Source organism: Hermetia illucens, chromosome 6 (assembly GCF_905115235.1).
Source record: "Hermetia illucens chromosome 6, iHerIll2.2.curated.20191125, whole genome shotgun sequence".
NCBI lineage: Eukaryota > Metazoa > Arthropoda > Insecta > Diptera > Stratiomyidae > Hermetia > Hermetia illucens.
This window is the reverse complement of record NC_051854.1, coordinates 75,532,815-75,554,271: the sequence shown is the minus strand read 5'-3', so window position 1 is coordinate 75,554,271 and position 21,457 is coordinate 75,532,815.

Below are 21,457 nucleotides of genomic sequence, written 5' to 3'. Positions count from 1 at the left end.
GAGCTGATAATCTAGCAGTGGATCGCCTTCGTGAAAAAGAAATAGCAGAGCCCCGCAAACGGCATAGGGACACTAATATAGAATCCCGAGAGCAAACTCCAAGTGCAATCAGCAAACTTTCTCGGTGAAAGTCTACCAAACCATCAGAAGATACGCGTCTCTACTTGGACTAAAGTAGAGCGAAAAGGTAGGCCACAAAATAGGTCGCGGCCCGATGCGCTGATTATAAAATCAACAAGCGACCTGACATATGCAGAAATCTTGCGGAAAGTGAAGACAGACAGTTCCCTCTTGGACTTGGGTGAACACGTGAACCGTACAAGACGCACACAGAAAGGCGATTTGCTCCTTGAGGGAGGCCAGGAGAGAGTAAGTCCCACGATTTACATAAGAAGATCGATCTGTCACTGGGCAAAGAAACAAGGTAAAGGTGAGCCAGGACTCAATGCTAATTGAATGCAAGGACCTGGATGAGATCACCACAAAAGCGGAGATCTGCAAGGTCTTAAGGACTCAACTTGGGCTAGATTCGATCGACTCAGACGGCCACAATAGCAAAAAAGGCTATTACTGTTGGCAAAATACGCGTCGGCTGGGTCAGCTGTCGACTGCGAGAACAGATATCGCCAAAGAGGTGTTTCAAATGCCTGGAATTTGGACACATCTCGAGAAACTGTTCAAGCAAGTACGATAAATCTAAGTTGTGCCGAAGATCTGTAGAAGAAGGGCATATTGCCAAAGAGTGCAATGCCAATCCTAAATGCATGCTATGCAACACAGGAGGGTAACGTCGACCATATCACAGGCAGTTACAAACGTCCGGCGTTTAAGAAGGCGATTTCAGCTTTTCGTAAATTAAATTCCTACAGCTGAATTTAAACCATTGGCAGGCAGCTCAGGAGCTGCTCTCTCAAAGCGTGCTGGAACATGAAGCGGCAAAGCGCCAATCTGGACTTGCAATAGGATAGAAGACGGATTCACACGAGTTAAGGTAGGCGGCATTCAGATATTCAGCTGCTACGCTGCGCCGAGATGAATTCATACTGATGTTGGAAACAATAAGCTTCCGAAGCAAGCAGCCACAACCTAATAATAATAATTGGCGATTTTAACGCTTGATCCGAAGATTGGGGTAGTCGCAAAACAAATGCTAGAGGCCGCATATCGCTCGAAGTATTTTTGCGTCTGAACGTTGTTCTGGCAATACGGGATATGAGATCGGTGATACGTTTGTTACCGATTCATTATCCAAGAATCTCCAATGGCAGGTGAGCGAGGAATATACGCACAGTGACCATCAGGCTATCATCTTCCAGATGGAGCGTACGACAGGAGCAAAGCGAATCAAGAACACTGCAGTATAGGGTTGGACCTCCAAAAAACTTGATGAAGAAATGTTTGAGGAAATACTTCCGCAGGAAGCGATGCCGGTGGAAATGCACCCCAAAAAATGGCGCAGGTCCTTGAAAAGCTACAAAAAGCTTGTGACGTTTCCATTTCTCGCCGCAAGGTACTCAAAAAACGAATGCCCAACTTCTGGTGGAATGCCGAAATCGATGAACTTCGTAAAGTTTGCCTTAAAGCTAAAAGACACAGCCAACGTAGCAGCCACCGTTCTTAGTTTGAAGAGTTGCACAACCAATATAAGAAGGCCAGGAAAGAATTGCAAGCAGCCATCTCTAGAAGTAAAACTGAATACTTCAAGAGGTTATGCAAGGAAGCGGACTTCGACCCATGGGGAGGTGCATACAAGGCAGTTATCGCAAAAATCAAAAGAAAGCGCTCACCGCCGACCACCAACCCTGATTTGCTGCGGGAAATCATTAGCACTCTCTTCCCAAAAGTTTCAAGTGAGTTGAACCTACCCACTGTCCAGATAGGTCCTGGTGAAATTCCCGAGGTAACCCTGAAAGAAGTCCTGGAAGCCGCGAAGAAGATTGCCGAAAATAAAACCCGAGGTTTAGACGGCATTCCAAATAAAGCACTGACAGTAGCCGTCGAAACAGTTCCAAGGTGGCTCACTGAAACATTTACGACGTGCCTGATAGATGGGAATTTCCAGGAAGAGTGGCGGAAACAGAAGCTTGTACTAATCCCGCCAAATAAACCTTTGAGTGATCCTTCGTCTTATAGGCCTATATGTCTGCTAAACGGCATCGGCAAACTTTTCGAACGGGTGATCTTCAATAGGCTTGTACCAATCACAGAAAAGGAGGGTGGTGTCTCAGACAGGCAGTTCGGATTCCGAAAGGCAAGATTTACCGTCAAAGCCATCAGCACGGTGACAGTAATGGAGGCCAATAAATCTTGCACGGTAGTTACTCTCGACGTGAGGAATGCCTTTCATGCGGCAAAATGGAGCAAAATAATTGCGGCTTTAGTCGAATTGGGCGCGCCTAAATACTTGGGGCACATAGTCATGGAACGGGAGACATGAGACGTATATAACAACCTGCGGAGTTCCTCAAGGATCAGTCCTCGGTCTTCTCCTGTGGATAATAATGTATGACGGAATTTTAAAGTTGCAACTACCCTATTGGCTTCGCAGACGATATCGGAGTAACTATCGTGGCACAAGATATTGATGAGATCGAGGTACTCACAAACGAGGCAATTCTTGAAATCAGGTCTTGGCAAGAGAAGCTGGTCTGACACTCGCGGAGCACAAAACCGAGGTAGTCTTGATTACCAAGCGAAGGAAACAAACGTCGATAAAAATCAGGATTGGTGAACACATCATACAGTCGCAGCCATCACTTAAATACCTAGAAGTCATGGTTGACCAAAGACTGAAATTCAAGTCCCATTTTGAAAATTTAGCAACCAAGGCTTCCGGCGTGGCTACATTGTTGGCAAGAATGTTACCAAATATAGGTGTCCTAGGCAAAGCCGTCGGCTCCTGATCTCGAGAGTTGTTAGCTCCATCTTGCTTTATGCAGAAGAAAAATCGCAGCCCCATATCGATTAAGTGCATGCGCTTACCGTACAACTTTAGATGAAGCAGCTTGTGTGATAGCAGGCATGATCCCCATCGACATCTTGGCGAACGAGGGTCGACGCCTCTATGACCCATCATATGCAATCGGCGCGTTCTATATCAATCGTCGGCAATTGGCACGAAGTGAATCTATTTTAAAATGGCAAAAAAGATGGGATGATTCACCTAAAGGATGCTGGACACACAGCATTATTCCAGATGTCTCTAAATGGATCAAGCGAAGGCACGGTGAGGTTAGTTACCACCTAACTCAATTCCTAAGCGGACACGGAGGGTACTGTGCATACTTTCATTGCTTCGGGCGTGACGACTCCCAGTATTGCCCGACATGCGTGATGATTCCGGAAGATACGGAGCATGTTGTTTTTAACTGCCCCCGGTTCGCCGCACACAGAGCGGAGGCGGAAATTGACGCCTAGGCAAGGTTGACACCCGAGAATATCGTGGACCACATGCTAGCCTCTGAAACAACTTGGAGAGCGGTGGAAAAATTAATGAAGGCGATCCGCAATCTGCTGAGGAGGGATGAGCTTCGGAGGAAAGTTACAAATAACGACAGAAGCCGCAGTTCATAACTGATCCTGCCCCGCGATGTAATACCGAAATGGCAGTGAGAAAAAGTCTCACATAACCGTATGGCAGGAGCTAGTGGTAGGTTTTGAACCTTTCCACCTTCCAACGTATAAAAAAAAGACAGACAGACAGACAGTCGTCGTGGTTTCGTTGAGATACCGGGCGGAAAGGTTTGAGTGGGTTACAGTCCATACTTTTCATGTCTTCCACGAAAAATCGACCAGACATTGAACCGACTTGAATCACATTCTGCTGTACAAAAAATTACTCATATCTGAGTAGCTACGGATTTTGGCCTGTTCGTTGTGGATACACTTTTTGTAATTAATTTCACTTGCTAATTTATTGCATATTTGGGAAAATTATAATATATATTAAAACAAGGAGTCGGTTTTACATTATTCATAGAATTGGTCGCCCAAAGCCGTCATCATAACCATTTGTCAAAGTTGGCGAGCAAATAAAATACGGTGGGTGCCCCTCATCAACAACAACCTTAAGAACTGGCGGTTCCCGATCCATTCATTATCGCTAGAGGCAAATAGTAAAAGTTTGAGAAGATATCAATATAACTTAATTCGGAAACAACCGAAAACCATCCTACGTTTCAGAATGCTCATCAAAACAGCTTCGAATTAACTCCATTCCTGCACAAACCTATTAAATTGAAATCATCTATGCTAACATCAAAATTGAATCGTGTTCTTCTCAAAAAAATATTCAAATTAGCGTCAGTTTTACAGAATAACCATCCAGCATTGGCCATTTTACGACATTACGACATTCCAGTCCATTCTATTTGTTTATCTCTTCGATGTAAGACACGTTTCATTTTTTGGGAACAAAGTTCTTGGGAATACTAGTTAAGACCGGAGGTGATCCATTCAGAGGCGGCCCACTAGGGGGAACCAAACCGTAGAAAATACTACCAACGTTCAGACACGGGATTAGAGTCTAAACATATCGCATTTAACTGCTTGGCTTGGGTAAATTGGTATCTTTTTTGCCGGGTCTTAAAGCGCACTTGCCTATGAATATTCATGCTCCTCGCATGATGGTATATCTAAAGTGAACGATGAGCGCAATTCGACTGGAATGAAAAAATGTTGGGGAAACAAAGTGCTTGGTAGTGGCTGAAACTCTTATCCAGAAATTTTGAATTTCATCTAACCAAAAGTCGACCCGCTCTGGACAAATCGACGAGCTTCTGTTAACACATTTTTTTACTGATAAATTGCATGAATGTAAACAAAGCGAAGAGAAATCAAAAATTTACTCGGAAGAAGGTTTTGTATGTTTCTTAGGAGAATAATTTATGACAACTTCAAACTAAGGCTGGTATAGATAGTGCTGTCAATAATAAAATTTGTAAAGATAGGTCAAATGTCAACAGGGAAAACAATAATTGTCAAGCGAAATAGGAACAGAGAGAAGAAAGTCTAACTCCTGCAGCGCTGGCAATAGCAAAAAGGAGATATCCGTCAATGTTCTTACATATTTTTAGTTCAAGGGTGTGGACACAAATTTGTTTTTTGAATTGCGTCCTTCTGGGGCCTTTATATTGATATCAACCCATCAATTTGTATAGCGAATAGACAGACTAGCCAAAAACAAAAATGCTCTCAATTATGAGAACTGCATTTGGAAGGCGTCAAGTTATCCTTCGCGTCGCTAGGTATACCATACACTGTAAACAGCTGGAACGAAAATTCGTCTAAACAGCGCAAACCAATGGTTTAGGCTAATCATCACCATCAACGGCGCAATAACCAGCATCTGCTCCAGGCCTGCCTTAGTGAGGAACTGCAGACATCCCGGTTTCGGGGTGAAGTCGACCCATTCGTTATCCCTGAAATAAATTTCGGCAATATATAGGCTACCGAATCGTCCATCTTCATTTAAGGTCTAGTCCGAGGCTGCTTTCGCGGCTCTTTAATTTTTGGATTTCCCTGTGGGTTGTTAGCCCTACCCAAACCCCAACTTGAAGGACCATTTGGTACAATCTGCCCCGTTGTTAGGTGCAGGAGGCTCGCCTTCATTCTTCCCTATCTGCAGTTTTTCATTAAACAACTTTGTTACTAATAGTATGATTTTGATGAAACTTGGGGATAATATGCTTCATATTATATTTTATACTACTACCAACTTTTATAACTCTGGGATACACTTAAGAGGGGTTTTACTCAATCTCCCCAAAAATATGGTAATATACTATTATTAACTTAATTTGAACGGATATCGATATGGAGAGCATTTTGAGGCCTGAGCACCATATGGAGGCAGCTTCGTGATTTTTTTCAGATTTTTCGGTTGTATAGTTTTGCAAACAAAACCTTAAAAAGAACTCCCAGTCGTCACCGTGTGCAGGTGGAGATAGGCTTCGGTAGTAGAGCTGTTAGTATTAGTTAAGCAGGCGTTAGATTTTATGCTCGATCCACGTTTTGCCCTGGGGAGTATGCTACCCTCTAACCGCAGGCAATAATGCTCCCCTCTAAACGATGAGTAAGAGAGGGGGCCTATACAAATAAACCTGAAGATATTGAACCGTCGTGTTCAAAAAACGCTTTTCTTAGCTTTCACATGAAGAGCGGACTGAATAGAGAACCTTGATGTCTAGAGCAACCTCAACACGGTATCCTGGATGATGTTACCCAGGAAACCGGATGAGAGAAGTGGCAGATGGAGTTGCAAGAAAAAAAAAGATGGTAAAAATGTTCGGAAAGAAACGCCGCCACCTTTTCCAAAGTTCAGGACCGGCCTGTTATAAATGCTGCGTATCAGGACAAAGTAAGTGCAAGTTCAGTTCACTCAAGAGAGGCAAACTAAACAACTTATGGAAAGCACTTACATGAATCACGAAAAATTCTCCTACACTCTCCACCACCTACATGTGATGCGAAATCTGTTGATAAGGCCCCTAATATTTGCCCTTTAGCCGATTATGGTGACGCTAATTCACCAACCACTATAAACTGTAGCCGATTTAGTTAACAAAATCCACACCCCTTCGACGCTATCGCAGAAGAGCAACATCTTCGTCTTCAGCAGGATAAACACGGTTAATGCAGCTAGTCCAACAATTGTGTATCACAGTCGTCTCCGTCAAGGTATCACTGGAGATTCAATGCTGAAGCCTCCCAACGCATGAAATCACGTCAGTGAAACTCGGCAAATACGAGCGGGAAATCATGCCGCCTTTTTATGCCTGATGAAAGTACGAAAACACGGTTCTTCATAAACTTTCGCCAACTTCACACTTGACTTCGACTTTCCTTTTGAAATTTATAATTGCGGACGTTTTTAAACGGTTTTCCAGCACCGAGATTCAAAGGCTCAAAACTTACCTACCAAAAAGAGGTAGCAGAATATACAATACCGACAATCCAGTCAAGATAATTCATATCCTCTACCGCGAAAAATGAATTCAGTTCTTCCAACAACCCTTCCAATGATCTATACCCTCCACGTCCATTGTGTCCCTATAGATCTAATCGATATAGTCCATGAGCTGCTCTCATTGCAGTGCTCTGAATAAAGACATCCAGGGGCTGCGTTCAGAGCTACGCCGGATATCGTGGTCATATCACCGGTGATACCCACACACAGTTCTTTGCAGTGTGGCTAGTTTACGGTGAAAACTCTTTGGTTTCACCTTAACCCATCAAACTACGGACGAATAAGCAAACATCGGCCTAATGATAGCAACATATATCCACATTACTAAATGAGGACCAAGTCCCCATTTTGAGGCAAAGGTCCGGCTACACGGTCCATAAGCTGTGAGAGTTCGTTTCATCTTTACCTCTGTTTTACTTGGATTTACTCCAATTCCATGACTGAGGCGCCAACTGTCAATCAAATCCATGGCGCGTTGTGTATTTCTACACACCAACCAGCACAGCCACATCATCCGTATAAGCTTGAGCGCGTATGCAGATTTTGCAGTTCGTATAGTAGTGAGTCGGCCAACATACTGCACAGAGTTGGCAATAGCACATCTCCTTGAGGGCAGCCTTTCGTCGCTTCCGCTGATGTGTAGCGATCAACACCCACTTCAGCATATAGCAACCTCTGCCTTAGCATAGCATAGATTCACTTAACTAAAGTTTCATCAGCGTCAGCAGTCCTCATCCTTATTGCTTTTGCAAGCACGATTTAGAAGCCATCTGGTTGGTTTCCTGAGTCTTTGCAATTCTCGATTCTACTATAGAACCGTTTTACCGGACAAGATTCTTCAAACCACTCTAAAAGTATGCGATTCAGAGTTTCCAATTGATCATCTATCGCTAAAGGAGTCCTTTGCCGCCTAGGGAGCTCCATTTTGTCGCCAAGACGTTCCTTGAACTTTATTTGAAATAATTAAGACTTGCTTTTTTCTATTCGCTAGTGATATTTATTGCCGATATTTCGGGAAACAATTGTTGCCTTCATTAGTGCTAACAAGTCTGAACTTCGTCCAATCCGTTTTCCTAGGAATGTGTCTTTGTATCAGAGACTGTTGGTCTGCAATTGTCAGACAAAATTCTAACGATGAAGGGTTGTTGGAGTTAAAGGCTGATCCCTTCCACCGGGGTGTGGCTGAATCTCACCCAGTTTCTCACCGGTCAGGATCGTCAATACCTGATCTGAGACTGAGATTTCATCTAGCACTCGCCAGTCTCTAACTCTAACAACTTTGAAGTACAGATTGTTAGATCAATTCCTTCACTTCTTCTTGGCCCAACGAATGTAGGACGCACCCTACGTTCGTGGTCATCAGACCAGTGAAAGTAATAAAATCAAACAGCTTCTCTCCTCTAGGAATGCATTTGCTACCGATCCAGCAAATATGCTGAGCGTTTGCATCACAACCTATTAAGAGTTCACGGCCACTTCTGTATAGACTCAGAACGCATCCTAATCCCTTTCACTGATCCAATACCACAGATTTTGCTAAAACGAACTGATGGCTCTTGAACCAGAAATATATATAGACAGTCTTGCAGTTTTGCTAGTCTTCCCGCCAGTAGATAGAAAGAGGCTTTGACATGCTGCAGATTGATTCGACTAACTGTTATGCTTGTAGACATAAGTTTTTGGTATTAGCAGCTTATCCTCACCTTCCGCCGAAAGTTCCGCTTTCTTATGTCCACTTCTCGGGATATCACCACACTTGGTCGGGTAACAACGCCCATGTCTTCCTTCCCAAGAAACTTCGCCTTCTTTCGCAGTGCCTTATGTTATCGTCGCCCTCCCAGGTTCACGGTGTCCGGGCTTAGTGGATCTGTTTCCACATACCGAAATTAGACCAGTTGCGTCCACATCACCAGCTTCCCTTTCTTCCGCTTTTCCTGATAGAGGCGGAGGAGAAGGTCCTGAAAAACAAGTCTGTAGTCCCTTTTCCTTTGTGGTTGAAGTTTCCTTCTCTCCCGTTTTTTGAAAGAGTTAAACAACAGCATTACCGACAGGCCAACCGTAGCCAGGTTTCCAGTTTATCTCATAAGGGAATGGTAACCAAATACTGAAAACTGTTTTAGACAGACTTGACATTTTAAATAAAAAACCCAACGAACAACAGATAATAAAGCAACAAATTTTTGAACAACCTAAGCAGTGACAAATGTCCTCAAAACTCTTAACGTAGAAAGCAAATATACTGCTGCAGCACCTACAAAATTTTCTTGATACTCAGAAGATAGACATATACCTTATCTCAGAAAGCCACCTCGCGGGGACCACGAACACCAAAATCTATAGCTTTTGTTCATACTGCGCAACACGTCACAAGTAATCAGTCACTGATAGCGCAAAACGGTACAGGCTACTCACTGTAAAAGGCTGCGAAAGAACTAAAAAGAACCAGACAACAAATCTCACCTATTAAACAGGAAAACGGGAAATGAGTTCGTCCTACGCAGGATGAGGCAGATCTCTTTGCAAAGAATTTAGAAAGTACCTTCCAGCATCTAGATACACAAACATCTACATGCATAACCCCAGTCAGAAAAGTGGAGCATTACCCGATACGCCGTGCAAAACTAAATGAACTAAGGACAGAAATGGATGGTGGAGGGGTTACGGGGGTGGGTTACGTCGACGACATAGCACTGGTTGTGGTCGCAAAGCATCTCGAAGAAGCTGAGTTGTACTCAAGTGAAGCAATCAATGTTGTTAAGACTTGGTTAGAAAGTAATGAAACTCACGGAAGAAAAAACGGAAGCGGTTTTCATCACTAAGCGCCGAAAGAGAAATTACGCCTGTATTAGAATTTGAAATCGCATCATCACTGCCAAGCCAGTGCTCAATGTGAGGAAGACGAGGCAGCAGCCCTGTCAGCTAAACCAAAACCAAGTGGCTGTGGAGAACCTCCTCATGGTGGCACCGGGAAACGCTGTATTCATTTTGCTTTGTTGGCCGTGATGTAGTAGGAGGATGCTTCATAGCCTAATTAGGGTGATCAGACCCGAGTCTGCACGGAGACTTATCTGAAACCTTACCAGGGATATACTGGTACTATGGGAACCGCGATAGTCCCTGAATTCTCATGTATCAGGAGAAATCCTGGAGCACGTGAATTCATGCCGGTTGTTTACGGTTGGCCCCTTGTGGGAGCTTCATGGGGGTTTCTGGCTACGTTTAAGCGAACAAGAAACCTTCGGGCCTCAAACGTGATGTTGAGTTTTTTTGTTGGGGATACTGGGAATGGGAGTGTTGAGGTTCAACACGGGTGCCATACTCTAAAGATCTTACATCCACCAGTATGAATAAACTGAGCCGCACACTCAGTATATTCGTAACTTGTACCACTCTGCTTGTATCAGCGTTGCTTTGATTGTGGTCACAAGAAGACCGTGGGATCGTGGAACATCAGGTCCATCTCTCCTTTATCACGCCAAAAAAGGAGAGATCCAGAAGCAGATGGCAACAGCGATGGGGCCAGTCCGAAAAGAGTCATTGCACTTACAGGTTGAAACCTTATATCGGGATGCGGTTGAAGAAAAAGCATGGGGAGATCAATTATAATTTCATCCAGTTTCCCACTGGTCATGGCGATATCGTTGTGCGAAAAGCAGAAAAAGTGAGGAAGGCGCGATTACGAACTCTGCGGATAAACGGAAGGAGACCTAGATAAAGTAAGCTAACTCCGCCTCCTTAGGTAATACCGAATACCTACGGGGTAGAGGGAGAGTCGGGGATGGTTTTAGTAGGTAAAAATCCCGCCCTCTGGCGTGCCCATGCCAGAATCTTTTGAAGATTTCCACTTCCTGGAAAAAAGCAGACAGACAGACAGATTTCAATAAGGTTTTGTTTCAGAAAAGAAGAGGGGGAAGAGACAAACAGATGTACTGGCTTTTGAGGAGGAATTCTCAGCTCGGCGTCGACAGCAAGCCGCTAATTTACAAGTAGATCCTAAGGCCTATATAGACGTACGGCATCCAGTTCTGGGGCAATAATCAAACCTGAAGTCATATAAATGTTCCAAAATGAAGTACTTAGAAGCATAATAGACGCTCCTTGGTTCATTCGTAATGAGGACCTGAATAGGGACTAAAAAGCAAGCAATTAAGCATAGCCACCGACTACGCTTACATGAGTCCGAAAGTTGACTAATATCTCGACTGAAAAGAGTAAGGTCATACCATTTGCTAACATAAAAGATGTCTAATTATATAAATTACTGAGAAACAGTTATTTCCTCAGCGGAGCCAACCAAAGTGCTGGAGTCGACCACAAGGTCTTCTCTCAATAAAAGCCAACCTCAAATATGCAAAGAAACCTCCAGAAACTTTTTGTTATGGCTTCCACACTTCAGGGAACGTAGAAACAGAGAGGGATTACAAATACTTCCTGGTCGAAACCTCGCCCTGAGGTCCATCGAGAGTGGGAGGAGGAAGGGAAGAAAGGTGGGGTGGTTGATTTCTCGAGCCAATAATTTTTCCAGGAGGTCAGAAGTGTAGAGATTTTAACGAAATTAAATCAATTTTCTGGGGGGAGGGGCGAGGGGTGGCACGATTTCCACACTAGGATTGGGGTTTTCTTCCTACAACCCTGCTTGGCATGTATGACAAATTGGAAATTCCTCCGTATTTAAACCTGAAGATGTTATACTGGGTAGTGTTATGCAGTGCCCGTGGAAGATGAAAGAAATAAAAAGTGAGAAGGTAAAAAGGAGCAGAACATGTAAGTATAACCTCCAAAAAAACTGAGAAAGAAAGAAAGATATTAAACAGATACGTCGCTTTTTGTTTCAAAAACAAGGAGATACGAATCCTGATTCGTAATGGATGTTTGTGTTTGTCTTTGTGTTTGACTTCTGTTATAGGCTAATCACTTATATAGCATCTATTAAAGATCAATTCGAGATTTTCGCGTGTAGAAAGTTCGAATTTCCACAGATACTCGTTTTTTGAAATAACTCTTCTGACTCTTCTTCTGATAAAAACAAAGTAACGAATTAAACAATCATTTGCAAAGAGAATGACTCAACCCACCCATGGCTACACACACTCCAATACAGAACCCTAAACTAGCATTTCATATTTGCATTATTCTGAACAATAATAACTTATTTGTGTTTAGGCGTTCCTTACTCTTCTCCGCCAGTCAATTTGAAGTTTTTGGACAATGCCACCACAAGCTCCGACCTCATGAAATCATGACTACTTATTACTACAGAGTTGCTAGCGGGGCTCGATGGGGCTGATAAACAACAGGAGGGAGTGTGTGAACTAGTGAATAATAGCATGTAACGATGTTCTTGTCGAGCTTGTAAGTTTGTCTTATCTGGGTTCTAGTAATAATTGGAAAATATCTTGGTGCTGACTTGGCACTGACTTCTCACATGACATTGTTAGATTAGAGTATGAGAATGGAAAATTGAAGGAATGAGTAATTATGTTGTTTTCATGTTTCTCTTTCGATTGAGTCTAAAGTTCGAGTTGTTGTAGATGTCTTGGTTAGAATTCATTTGATTGAATATCTGGATTTTGGGGGTGGTGGTTTGTTTTGATCTAATTTAGTGTAGGGTGCGATGACCTCTATATATTTCAGACGGTATCCGAAGGACAGTTCCCCCCAACTGTAATTCTGGAATGACTGCGCCGTGTGGAATGGATACATACATATATGAAGTTATTGGGTAACCTTGAAATCATCAAGCTACTGCTGAAGGAATCAAGAAGAATAACAAACAAGAGGTGAGTGCAGTAGCTGGATGACCTAGATCTAGATCTTCTAGGGCTTAGGGTGGACAGCGATGCGCAGGGCTGCGTCATGTCGGAGGGTGATAGAAGAGCTCCAAACAATAACAAAGCCAGCACTTAGATAGCCCAGATAAACCTCCACCATGCGAAAGCTGCATCTGTGATAAATGCAAGCGCAAATTCCAACGAAAATATTGGAATAGTGCTGGCTCAGGAGCCCTGGGTGTACCAGAGGCAGATTCGCGGTCTACAAGGAGAAAGCATACAGGTAATTTGGGACTCCTCGTGCGACAAACCAGGAACTTGCATCATTTTTAAACGTAATTTAAAATATATGTCAGAGTTCCTGACTGAAGCCAGGAGGAGCACTCGAGAGACAGTCGTGCAATCGGGCTACTTCCCAGGAGACGACATCCGGGTCCCATCGGGACTAGTCGTTAAACTGGTGAAGTACTGAGAGAAGAGAGCGTTACCAATTCTCCTCGGCTCCGATGCCAACGCACATCACGAAGTCTGGGGAAGCAGCGACACCATCTTCTTGAATTTATTTTTAGCAATAAATTAGAAATATATAACATGGGCAACACTCCAACATTCTTGACAAGCACAAGACAAGAGGTACTAGACATAACTCTAGGAAATACTCTAATGAATGGGCTGGTAAGTAATTAGAGAGTGTCGGATAAGCCCTATATGTCGGATAACAGAATAATCAGATTCGTCATTGAGGGCAACTTCGAAATAAAAAGAACAAGAAGGAATCCCAAGAGAACGCATTGGGATTCCTATACAACGCACCTGAACAACAACATGGGTCATCTTCAAGGGGGCGGCGAGATCAGGAGCGAACTGCAACTAGAAACAGTGTTGGAAAACTTCAACACGGTCGTCAGTGACGCATATGAGGCTAGCTGTCGGGCTAAGACAGTTAAGTCATGAACGAATGTAGCCTAGTTTAATAGGAACTTAGCCAGAATAAGAACAGAGGTATGAAAACTCTTCAATCGGGCAAAACAAACCGAAGGCTGGCCTAGGTTCAAAAATGCACTGACTGCGTATAGCAACGCAATCAGGGAAGGAAAACGGAACCGCTTCAGGGAAATCTGTGAAGAGTTCGAACAAACCACAGAAGCAACCAGGCTTTACAAATCTGTAGCCAAAGATGCGGCAATGTCTTCTGCCTGTTTGAAGAAGGAGACATTTACCAAGAATGAGGAAGACAGAGTATACCTGCTTCTCAGAACTCTTTTCTCGGAGTGCTACCCCACGGAGGCAGCCGACAACATTCTGCTTGACACCCCAACAACGAATGAAAGGGGAGGAAGAAAGAACTGGAAACTAGCAAGAGACGTATGCTGAAAAGCTAGTAGTAGTAAGATGGTAGTAGTAAGTGGGAAATTTTAAACCACTCAAATCCCGTAGTAAGGTAGTCATCTTCCCAGTAGTAATGCAGAGAGGCCTAGAAATCATCATAGAGTCTCTTCTGGGGGTGGTAAGGGGCAGCAAAGCCTTGGGATATATACCAAGGGCATGGAGACAGGCAAAAGTAGTCTTTAATCCAAAAGCAGGTAAAAAGGATCCTTTTCACCTTAAATTTTTCAGACTCATTTGCTTAGAATCGTTTGTAGTCACAACGATGGAAAAGGACATAGACAACTATATGAGAACTTACGTTCCAAAGCGTAATACCCTAGATCAGCGTCAACACGCTTACCGGGCAGGACGGTCAACTGAAACTGCTCTGTATCAGCTGACGGATGTACTAGGGTGGTCATAGAGACTAAAAAATAGCATTGTGTGCGTTTTTGGATATCGAAAGAGCAGGATAACACATCGCGCACAGAGATACAAAATGCCCTAAACGGCAAGGTAGTGGGAAACACTCTGGCTTTCTGGATGGGCAAAATGTTAGAGGATAGGCAAATAGAAGTACTGACAGGCACAAATTCTATTGTCATGAATACTACTCAAGGTTATCCACAGGGCGATGGACTATCATCACGTATGTGGAGTATGGTAGGAATCACCAGTGAGATTCGAACCGCGACCTTACATGGTATGACAGCCTCGGTTTGCCAATAAGGTATCTAATTGGGCAAATGCTTCTGCACCCATTGCGTTAGTTCCTTTGTTCCCCCATTCGAGGTCCAACGCATCAAATTCACCGGCAATCACCTTTAGACTTGTCCCTTTGCAACGAGAACAACATTTTCCATAAAGTCTTCAAATTAAGACAATGTGATGCTTGCTAGGGCGTAGCAGGTATCCCTTCTCTTTTTTGTCCATATAAAGCCACCAACCGTCTGACCCATATTGTACAGCTTGGCGACCGTATCAGTGAAATCTATGACCGTCAAGGTATCTGGAGAGTACTCTTATCAGAACAATCTTTATCTCAGATTCGTAGGTGATTTGTATAAACAAATCCTATGCAAGCCTACAATGAGCGAGGTTTACTTGAATAAACTTCAATTTTTCATTGCAATTAACCCCTTCCTAAACTCTTGGCATATTATTCACGACTTTGGTTCATCCACAGTTTTTATTTCCCTTGGTTTTTGGTTCGATAGCCGACGTTTCCACTCGGAACAGATTTTTCTGACTCGCCTTCTCGCCTTTTAGGCGGCTGTTGATTCCCTAGAGATTCCTCCTCTTTGTATAATACTCTTTTACTTGGCCGGAAGGTGATAGCCGTTCCATTCCATGCCACTTTGGTCGCCCGTGACACTGTTAGGACAGCAGGTTTGGATTTTTTCACAGGCTTTCTTTCTTCCTCGTCCTTCTGTTCGTGTGTTGCATCCAATTTCTCAGAAACGGTTACGTCTATTGATACGAAATTTGGTGGAAAGGTAGGAAAACTGAGAATCCACTGCACGCAGTTGAGCTATGGAAGGGGGGGGGGGCGGGGGGATTTTCGACCTGTTAGATGATTGTCAACAGTCTAAAAAGCGGCAAGAAGGAAGGAAACTAGTTGAACACAGGTCCTCTTCTAACACTACACATTCGATGAATAAATGGAGACAGGATATGCGGAAAGTCCCTTCTTGGGCCTATGATTGCAATCCCTATGTGGTTTCACTGCCTAAAGGAAGGAATTTATACATTCTGGCAGTTTACGCAGTGGGAAACAATCGAGCCAAATTCAAGGAGAAATTCCATTCTCTATTTGAGATACCCGAACTGAACAGACTGCGTAATTATTATATTATAGCCTGCAATTTGAATGCTAGACACACCTGGTGACTGAATACCACAAACAATTCCAGATGGGTATTTCTCAAATCTTGGATAGAGCAATACCAGGTAGAGAATAAATGCGGGTCAGATAGTCCAACCTGGCCCAGGGCAAATTCCTATCATGATTTGTGCATTGCTGACGCGCGCCTGAACTTTAGTTTTAGGAATCCTCAACGGAAACTACATATTCCTCCTTACGATAGCGACCATAACGCTATTCTTATTGAGGTTAGACGGGTAAACAACAAGATATCATCCGATATAGATGGCATTCCCAACGTAGTTCTCAGGCATTTACCGGACATTGCCATTTGGAATCATTGCATCATCATCATTATAAACGGCGCAACAACCGGTATCCGGTCTAGACCTGCCTTAATAAAAAACTCCAGACATCCCGGTTTTCCGCCAACGTCCACCAATTCGATTTTCTTAAAAGCTGTCTGGCGTCCTGGCCTACGCCATCGCTCCATCTTAGGCAGGGTCTGCTTCGTCTTCTTTTTCTACCATAGATATTGCCCTTATAGACTTTCCGGGCTGGATCATCCTCATCCATACGGGTTAAGTGACACGCCCACCGTAACTTATTGAGCCGGATTTTATTCACAACCTGACGGTCATAGCTCATAGATTTCGTCGTTATGTAGGCTACGGAATCGTCCATCCTTATGTGGGAATTATTGCATCCTGTTCAATAATTTACTGAATAATTCCTTCTTTCCAGGATAATGGAACCCGGGTATTTCCGATCTTAAAAAGAGGGAAGGGTTCATTCAGAACTAAGAGCTACCAGTTTGTTGCTTGACATCAGCAGGGTATTTGAGGTTTTGGTATTGAAAGTCATGACCCGGCGAATCAAGGGGAAGGAATTATTGTCGAATGCGCAATTTGAATTTCGATCTAAACATTCGACAATACATGCAATAACGAAGGTAACGTCTGATATTTGCTGGCGGATTAACGATAGTGGGGGGGGGGCGGTAGGTGCTTGCCTTATAGACATGGAGAAGGACTTTGATACCGTCTAGTTGGATAGCCTGATCTTCAAGCTCTTGACGAACGCGTCACCCCAATCACCTAGTGATGATGTGTGGCATGCTGTATGGCAACTGCTTTGTCATTACAGAGGAAGTCTTACTACTAACAGAGAATTTCCTGTTCTGTATGGATTGCAGCAAGGAATAGTCACTGCGCCTACACTATTTGTAGCATTTGCCGGCGAATTACTTAACTGTTTGAGTTTAATAAATCTCCGAAAAAGTAGTTGGTTGTCTTCGCTGTCGTTTGAAAATCAACGCGCAAAAGTGTAAAACGATTCTGTTTCGAAATTCTTTGACATACGCCAATAGGAACTTGAAGAGGAATTGGAGAGATTTCCAGGATGTTCGATATTTGTTCTAAATAAAAATGACTAATTCTCGTTAGTTTAGGACTTTAACTTGAACTTACCATCCAAGTAACCCCTTATAAACTTCTGTTGTTTTCCTGGCTAAAAGGATCAGCCTTTCCAATTTTTTTTAGAGAAATTAAAGTGGAAATAAATTTCGAGAGGCAAACCTTTTATCCTTATAAGATTTGGGTCCTTAAGTTTCCGTTGCTGATGTGATGAGTCAGCTTTAAAAATTACCAGAAATCCCAAGAATCTCTGGACTCGGACAACGAAGGCCCTGGTAATATCAAGAAATTACCTGAATTATCACCTTTCTTTCAATGTAACATTATCTACGATAGCTAAACATTTTGAGCCAACTGATCTAGAATATTCCTTCCTCAGTAATGACTAAAATCCAAAGAATTTTTATTGCCCACCTGATGAATTCCTCCAGGCAACACGCTCTTGAAGGAGACAACATCAGCAACTGGTTAATAACGATTGCAAGCTAATTCACAACGCAATCGAACGAATTATTGCGTGTGCGAAATGGAGTGTCCTATCGTATATGCGGCGTGAAGACTAATTTGTTAGTTCAGTCATGTACCCAATTGACGACCGAAAGTGGCCTTGCCGTCATTACTAACTTAACAAAAAGCATCCAAGGAGTAGGAATGGATTTGTTCGAGAGGAAGAATACGAGGAACGCGAGTATCTTCATCCCGAACACACATTCATAGCCTGTGGAGTGCACGGACAAAATAGTATATCAAACTAGCAAACAAGAGTACTCAGAAGTGAACGGTAGAGTAGATGCCAGAAATGGTATATGTGAAAGTCTAGAAGCAGCATGTGGTGTCGTGTCGTAAAAACAATAAAAATTCCTACTGTCCCTCATTTTACGAGTGGGTTACGGCCTTCTTTATAAGATAGTGAGATTCTCTCCTTCATGCGGTCTTATCGTCTTGGTGGCCCTACTTCATCGTCTGCAACGTCACTCTAGTATATATATAACCTCGGAATATCGTTAAGAATTTCGCTTCTCATGTCACCATATATTGTAAGGTTCGCTATGCAGGGAAATGGTAGAAATTCATAGCGTTGTTTCAATCCGCCTAACAATGTAACAGTTGGACTGCCTTATCCGACGTTTGATGAATTGATATTTGCCAGTGCATGAGGGTCTTCTTCCTTTGTTTGTTGATAGAAGTATAATAATCCTCCCTAGAAGTATCATAATCCTTCCTGCTGCGGAAGAAATTTCATTTCTATAGATTATGCTCATTGGTCAATATTCAGTGGCACATTAGCAGGACTTACGGTTTACCAAACAACTCGGAAGAGGTTGCCCCACAGATGGTTCAATGAATACACCTAAATAACATCTCGGCTCTCACGTTGATGCTACAACTGTCTCTATTACGAAAATAATCTTCACATATCAGCGAAACTCCTAGAAGACAGCTGAAGAACTGAGGAAAAAAAGAACCTCTAGTGCAGTCCCTAGTTGCGTGGGCTTTCAGAGCCGGAGCAGACAGCCGATAAAAGGAGACGCGGAGAAAACAGTGTAGATCGACCGCCAAGGACGTAGCAAGTTGAATTCAAAGTAGTAGTAGTAAATAGACCAAGCAACATCGAAAGAAGGCAAAAAAAACAGTAGAAACAACGCAAGAAAGATATTGACGGCAGTAACGACAGCATGAGCCCCAGAGAAAACAAGTCGGATATATTTCGAGGTCTAGATTTGCGTCATTGTGATATTTTTTCCAGATTCTTTGGTTGGATATGTCCAGAGAACGAGACCCTGTTGCACTTTTGGGGCACTCTATTGAGTCCTTACTCCCCAATGTTTCCATCCAGCGTAATAAGCTCATTTTCGGAAAGTGCTAACCGAACTTTTTCATTTGATGCCTCATATGACAATATCTTGCAAAGTGCTGCATTCCTCTTTCGCATGTATGGGGAAAGGATCCCTTTTTGTACAGAGTAGTGATATGTGATGAAAAGTGGTCGCAGATCTGCACAATGGCTTGATAGCGGTGAAGCTCCAAATCACATACCCAAACCGAGTTTTCATCCGAAGAACTGACTGTTTGGTAGTCTGCAGTCGGAGTTATCCACTATTCTTTTTTGCAACGTGGTGAAACGATTATTGCAGAGAAGTACTGAGCCCAACTCGATGAAATGCATCGGAAATTGCGTATTCAACGGCCGGCCTATTCAACAGTCCGAAGCATTGTAGACACGAAAGCAGAACCCATATACATCCTCGAAATAAGAGATTAGGATTGTCCCGCGGATTGCCCAGATGTTAGCGATCTCAAGATTTTGTCACCTCTATAGAACAAAAGTTGGACATTGCCACCGTCTCTGGAACGATCGCGATACTACATTGCGGGAAAATAAACATCGCTTGGATCATCTGCAGGATAAGGTGAAGAGGGCTTCCGACACGCTGCTTCAAGTGCTGGGCCTACGGGCACATAGCCGGGATGTAGCGAACCCGAGTACAAAGTGACTTGGCTAGAACCATCACTCAATACTCGGCGTCAGCGGAATTCTAACACCGTTGCAGCAATCTCTCGTATACCTCCTGGTTCTTCGGAAGTCCACTCAACCGAGCTAAGCAACCAGGATTTTCCAGTCTAGCCAAGGTGCCAATCCCCATTGGACGAATCAAAGTCATTCCTGACATCTTGGGTCACAGCCCCACAGCACTTACTTTAATCGCTTTGTATCTAAAAGACAGGCCAATATGAAGAAGGCATGGCAAGTGATTTCTAGGCTTTCGTAGCCAAAACCAGCCTCTTCCACTGGACAAAAAAAAATCTTTTCATCAAGTACAATTCAAATGGGCTTATAAGTCACTTGGGCTTGGTCTTAGTCGCCAATTGAGGGCTTTATTCGGGATTCTGTCCAATCCTGGAGCTCGCTATCGATAAATAGACTAAAAGTTTTCTCGTAGTTTTACTTCGATAATCTTGGGGTTCCAGAAGACGTTGAACCGTTGCCCGCAGTACACTTTCTTCTTGCTGTGGAAAATGATATCATTTATAAGGAGCCGCGTGCATGTTACTTGAAGCGGCTTTTGTCCACGTATTTTGTTTATTACAATGTTCTAGGCAGCGCCCTACAAGTTCCGGTTTGCCTGAAGTTACGACGGTCTAGGACGGTCCTAGGTAGTGTTCCTTCAGCTCTAAAGCAGCCTTCCCCGTTGCCATTTGGCGAAGACACATATGATTATCTGCAACGGTCATACTTCTACTACCTAATCTGAACTGGAACCAGGATAATGAAGCTGCTACAACCACGGTTTAAAAAGATAGATTCTCCATCAATACAGTTTACTGGCTGTGTAAATTAATGAGGCTTAGCCAAAGATTGGAAGAATGTCGTTGAATAAAACATTCTACATTATCCTACAGTTTTTACTCGAAGACTAGGAGGTTCTCCTCAAGAAATTAACTGACTGAAGATGAAATTTTTATTTCTAGATATTCTAACGAAAACTGATTGGGAAAACAACGACTCGCCTGCGGCGCTTATTAACGATCCAATAAACATAAGCTCCAATGTTTAAGCAATCGGATTCTAAGGTTTAGCCCGAGTCCCCTTCAAGAGTAAGCCATATGAGGATCACTGGTTGGGCAAGAAATAAGGAGCTTCACCAGCGAGCAAGCTTCGATGCTTTTAATGGCATATATCGATATTCAAAGCTGAACAACTACCCTATCCGGGTATCCCAGGTATCCATTTGATAGTTCCTCAGCCGCTCTTTGCTCTCGATGATCAGATGTTGAAAATCTCTGAGAAGTTACAAAGCACGTAGTCTTCATTGACTCTCTTAAAAATGATGTGCACTTTCGCCTTGATACAAGTAAGGTGAGAAGCTTAGTTCTGAAGGATATGTTTTAGCAAATATGATGAAGTATGACATGAAAAGATAGCTTTCATGGTTTCAGGATGACTGTTTTACCACCTAGTTTCACCCAGCTCCGTATATTCTAATGATGTAGGAGTTTCATCCATCTTAGGTGCAATAAGCACACCATTTGAAGGTTAGTATGTATATATATACGATTCGGCACTGCAATT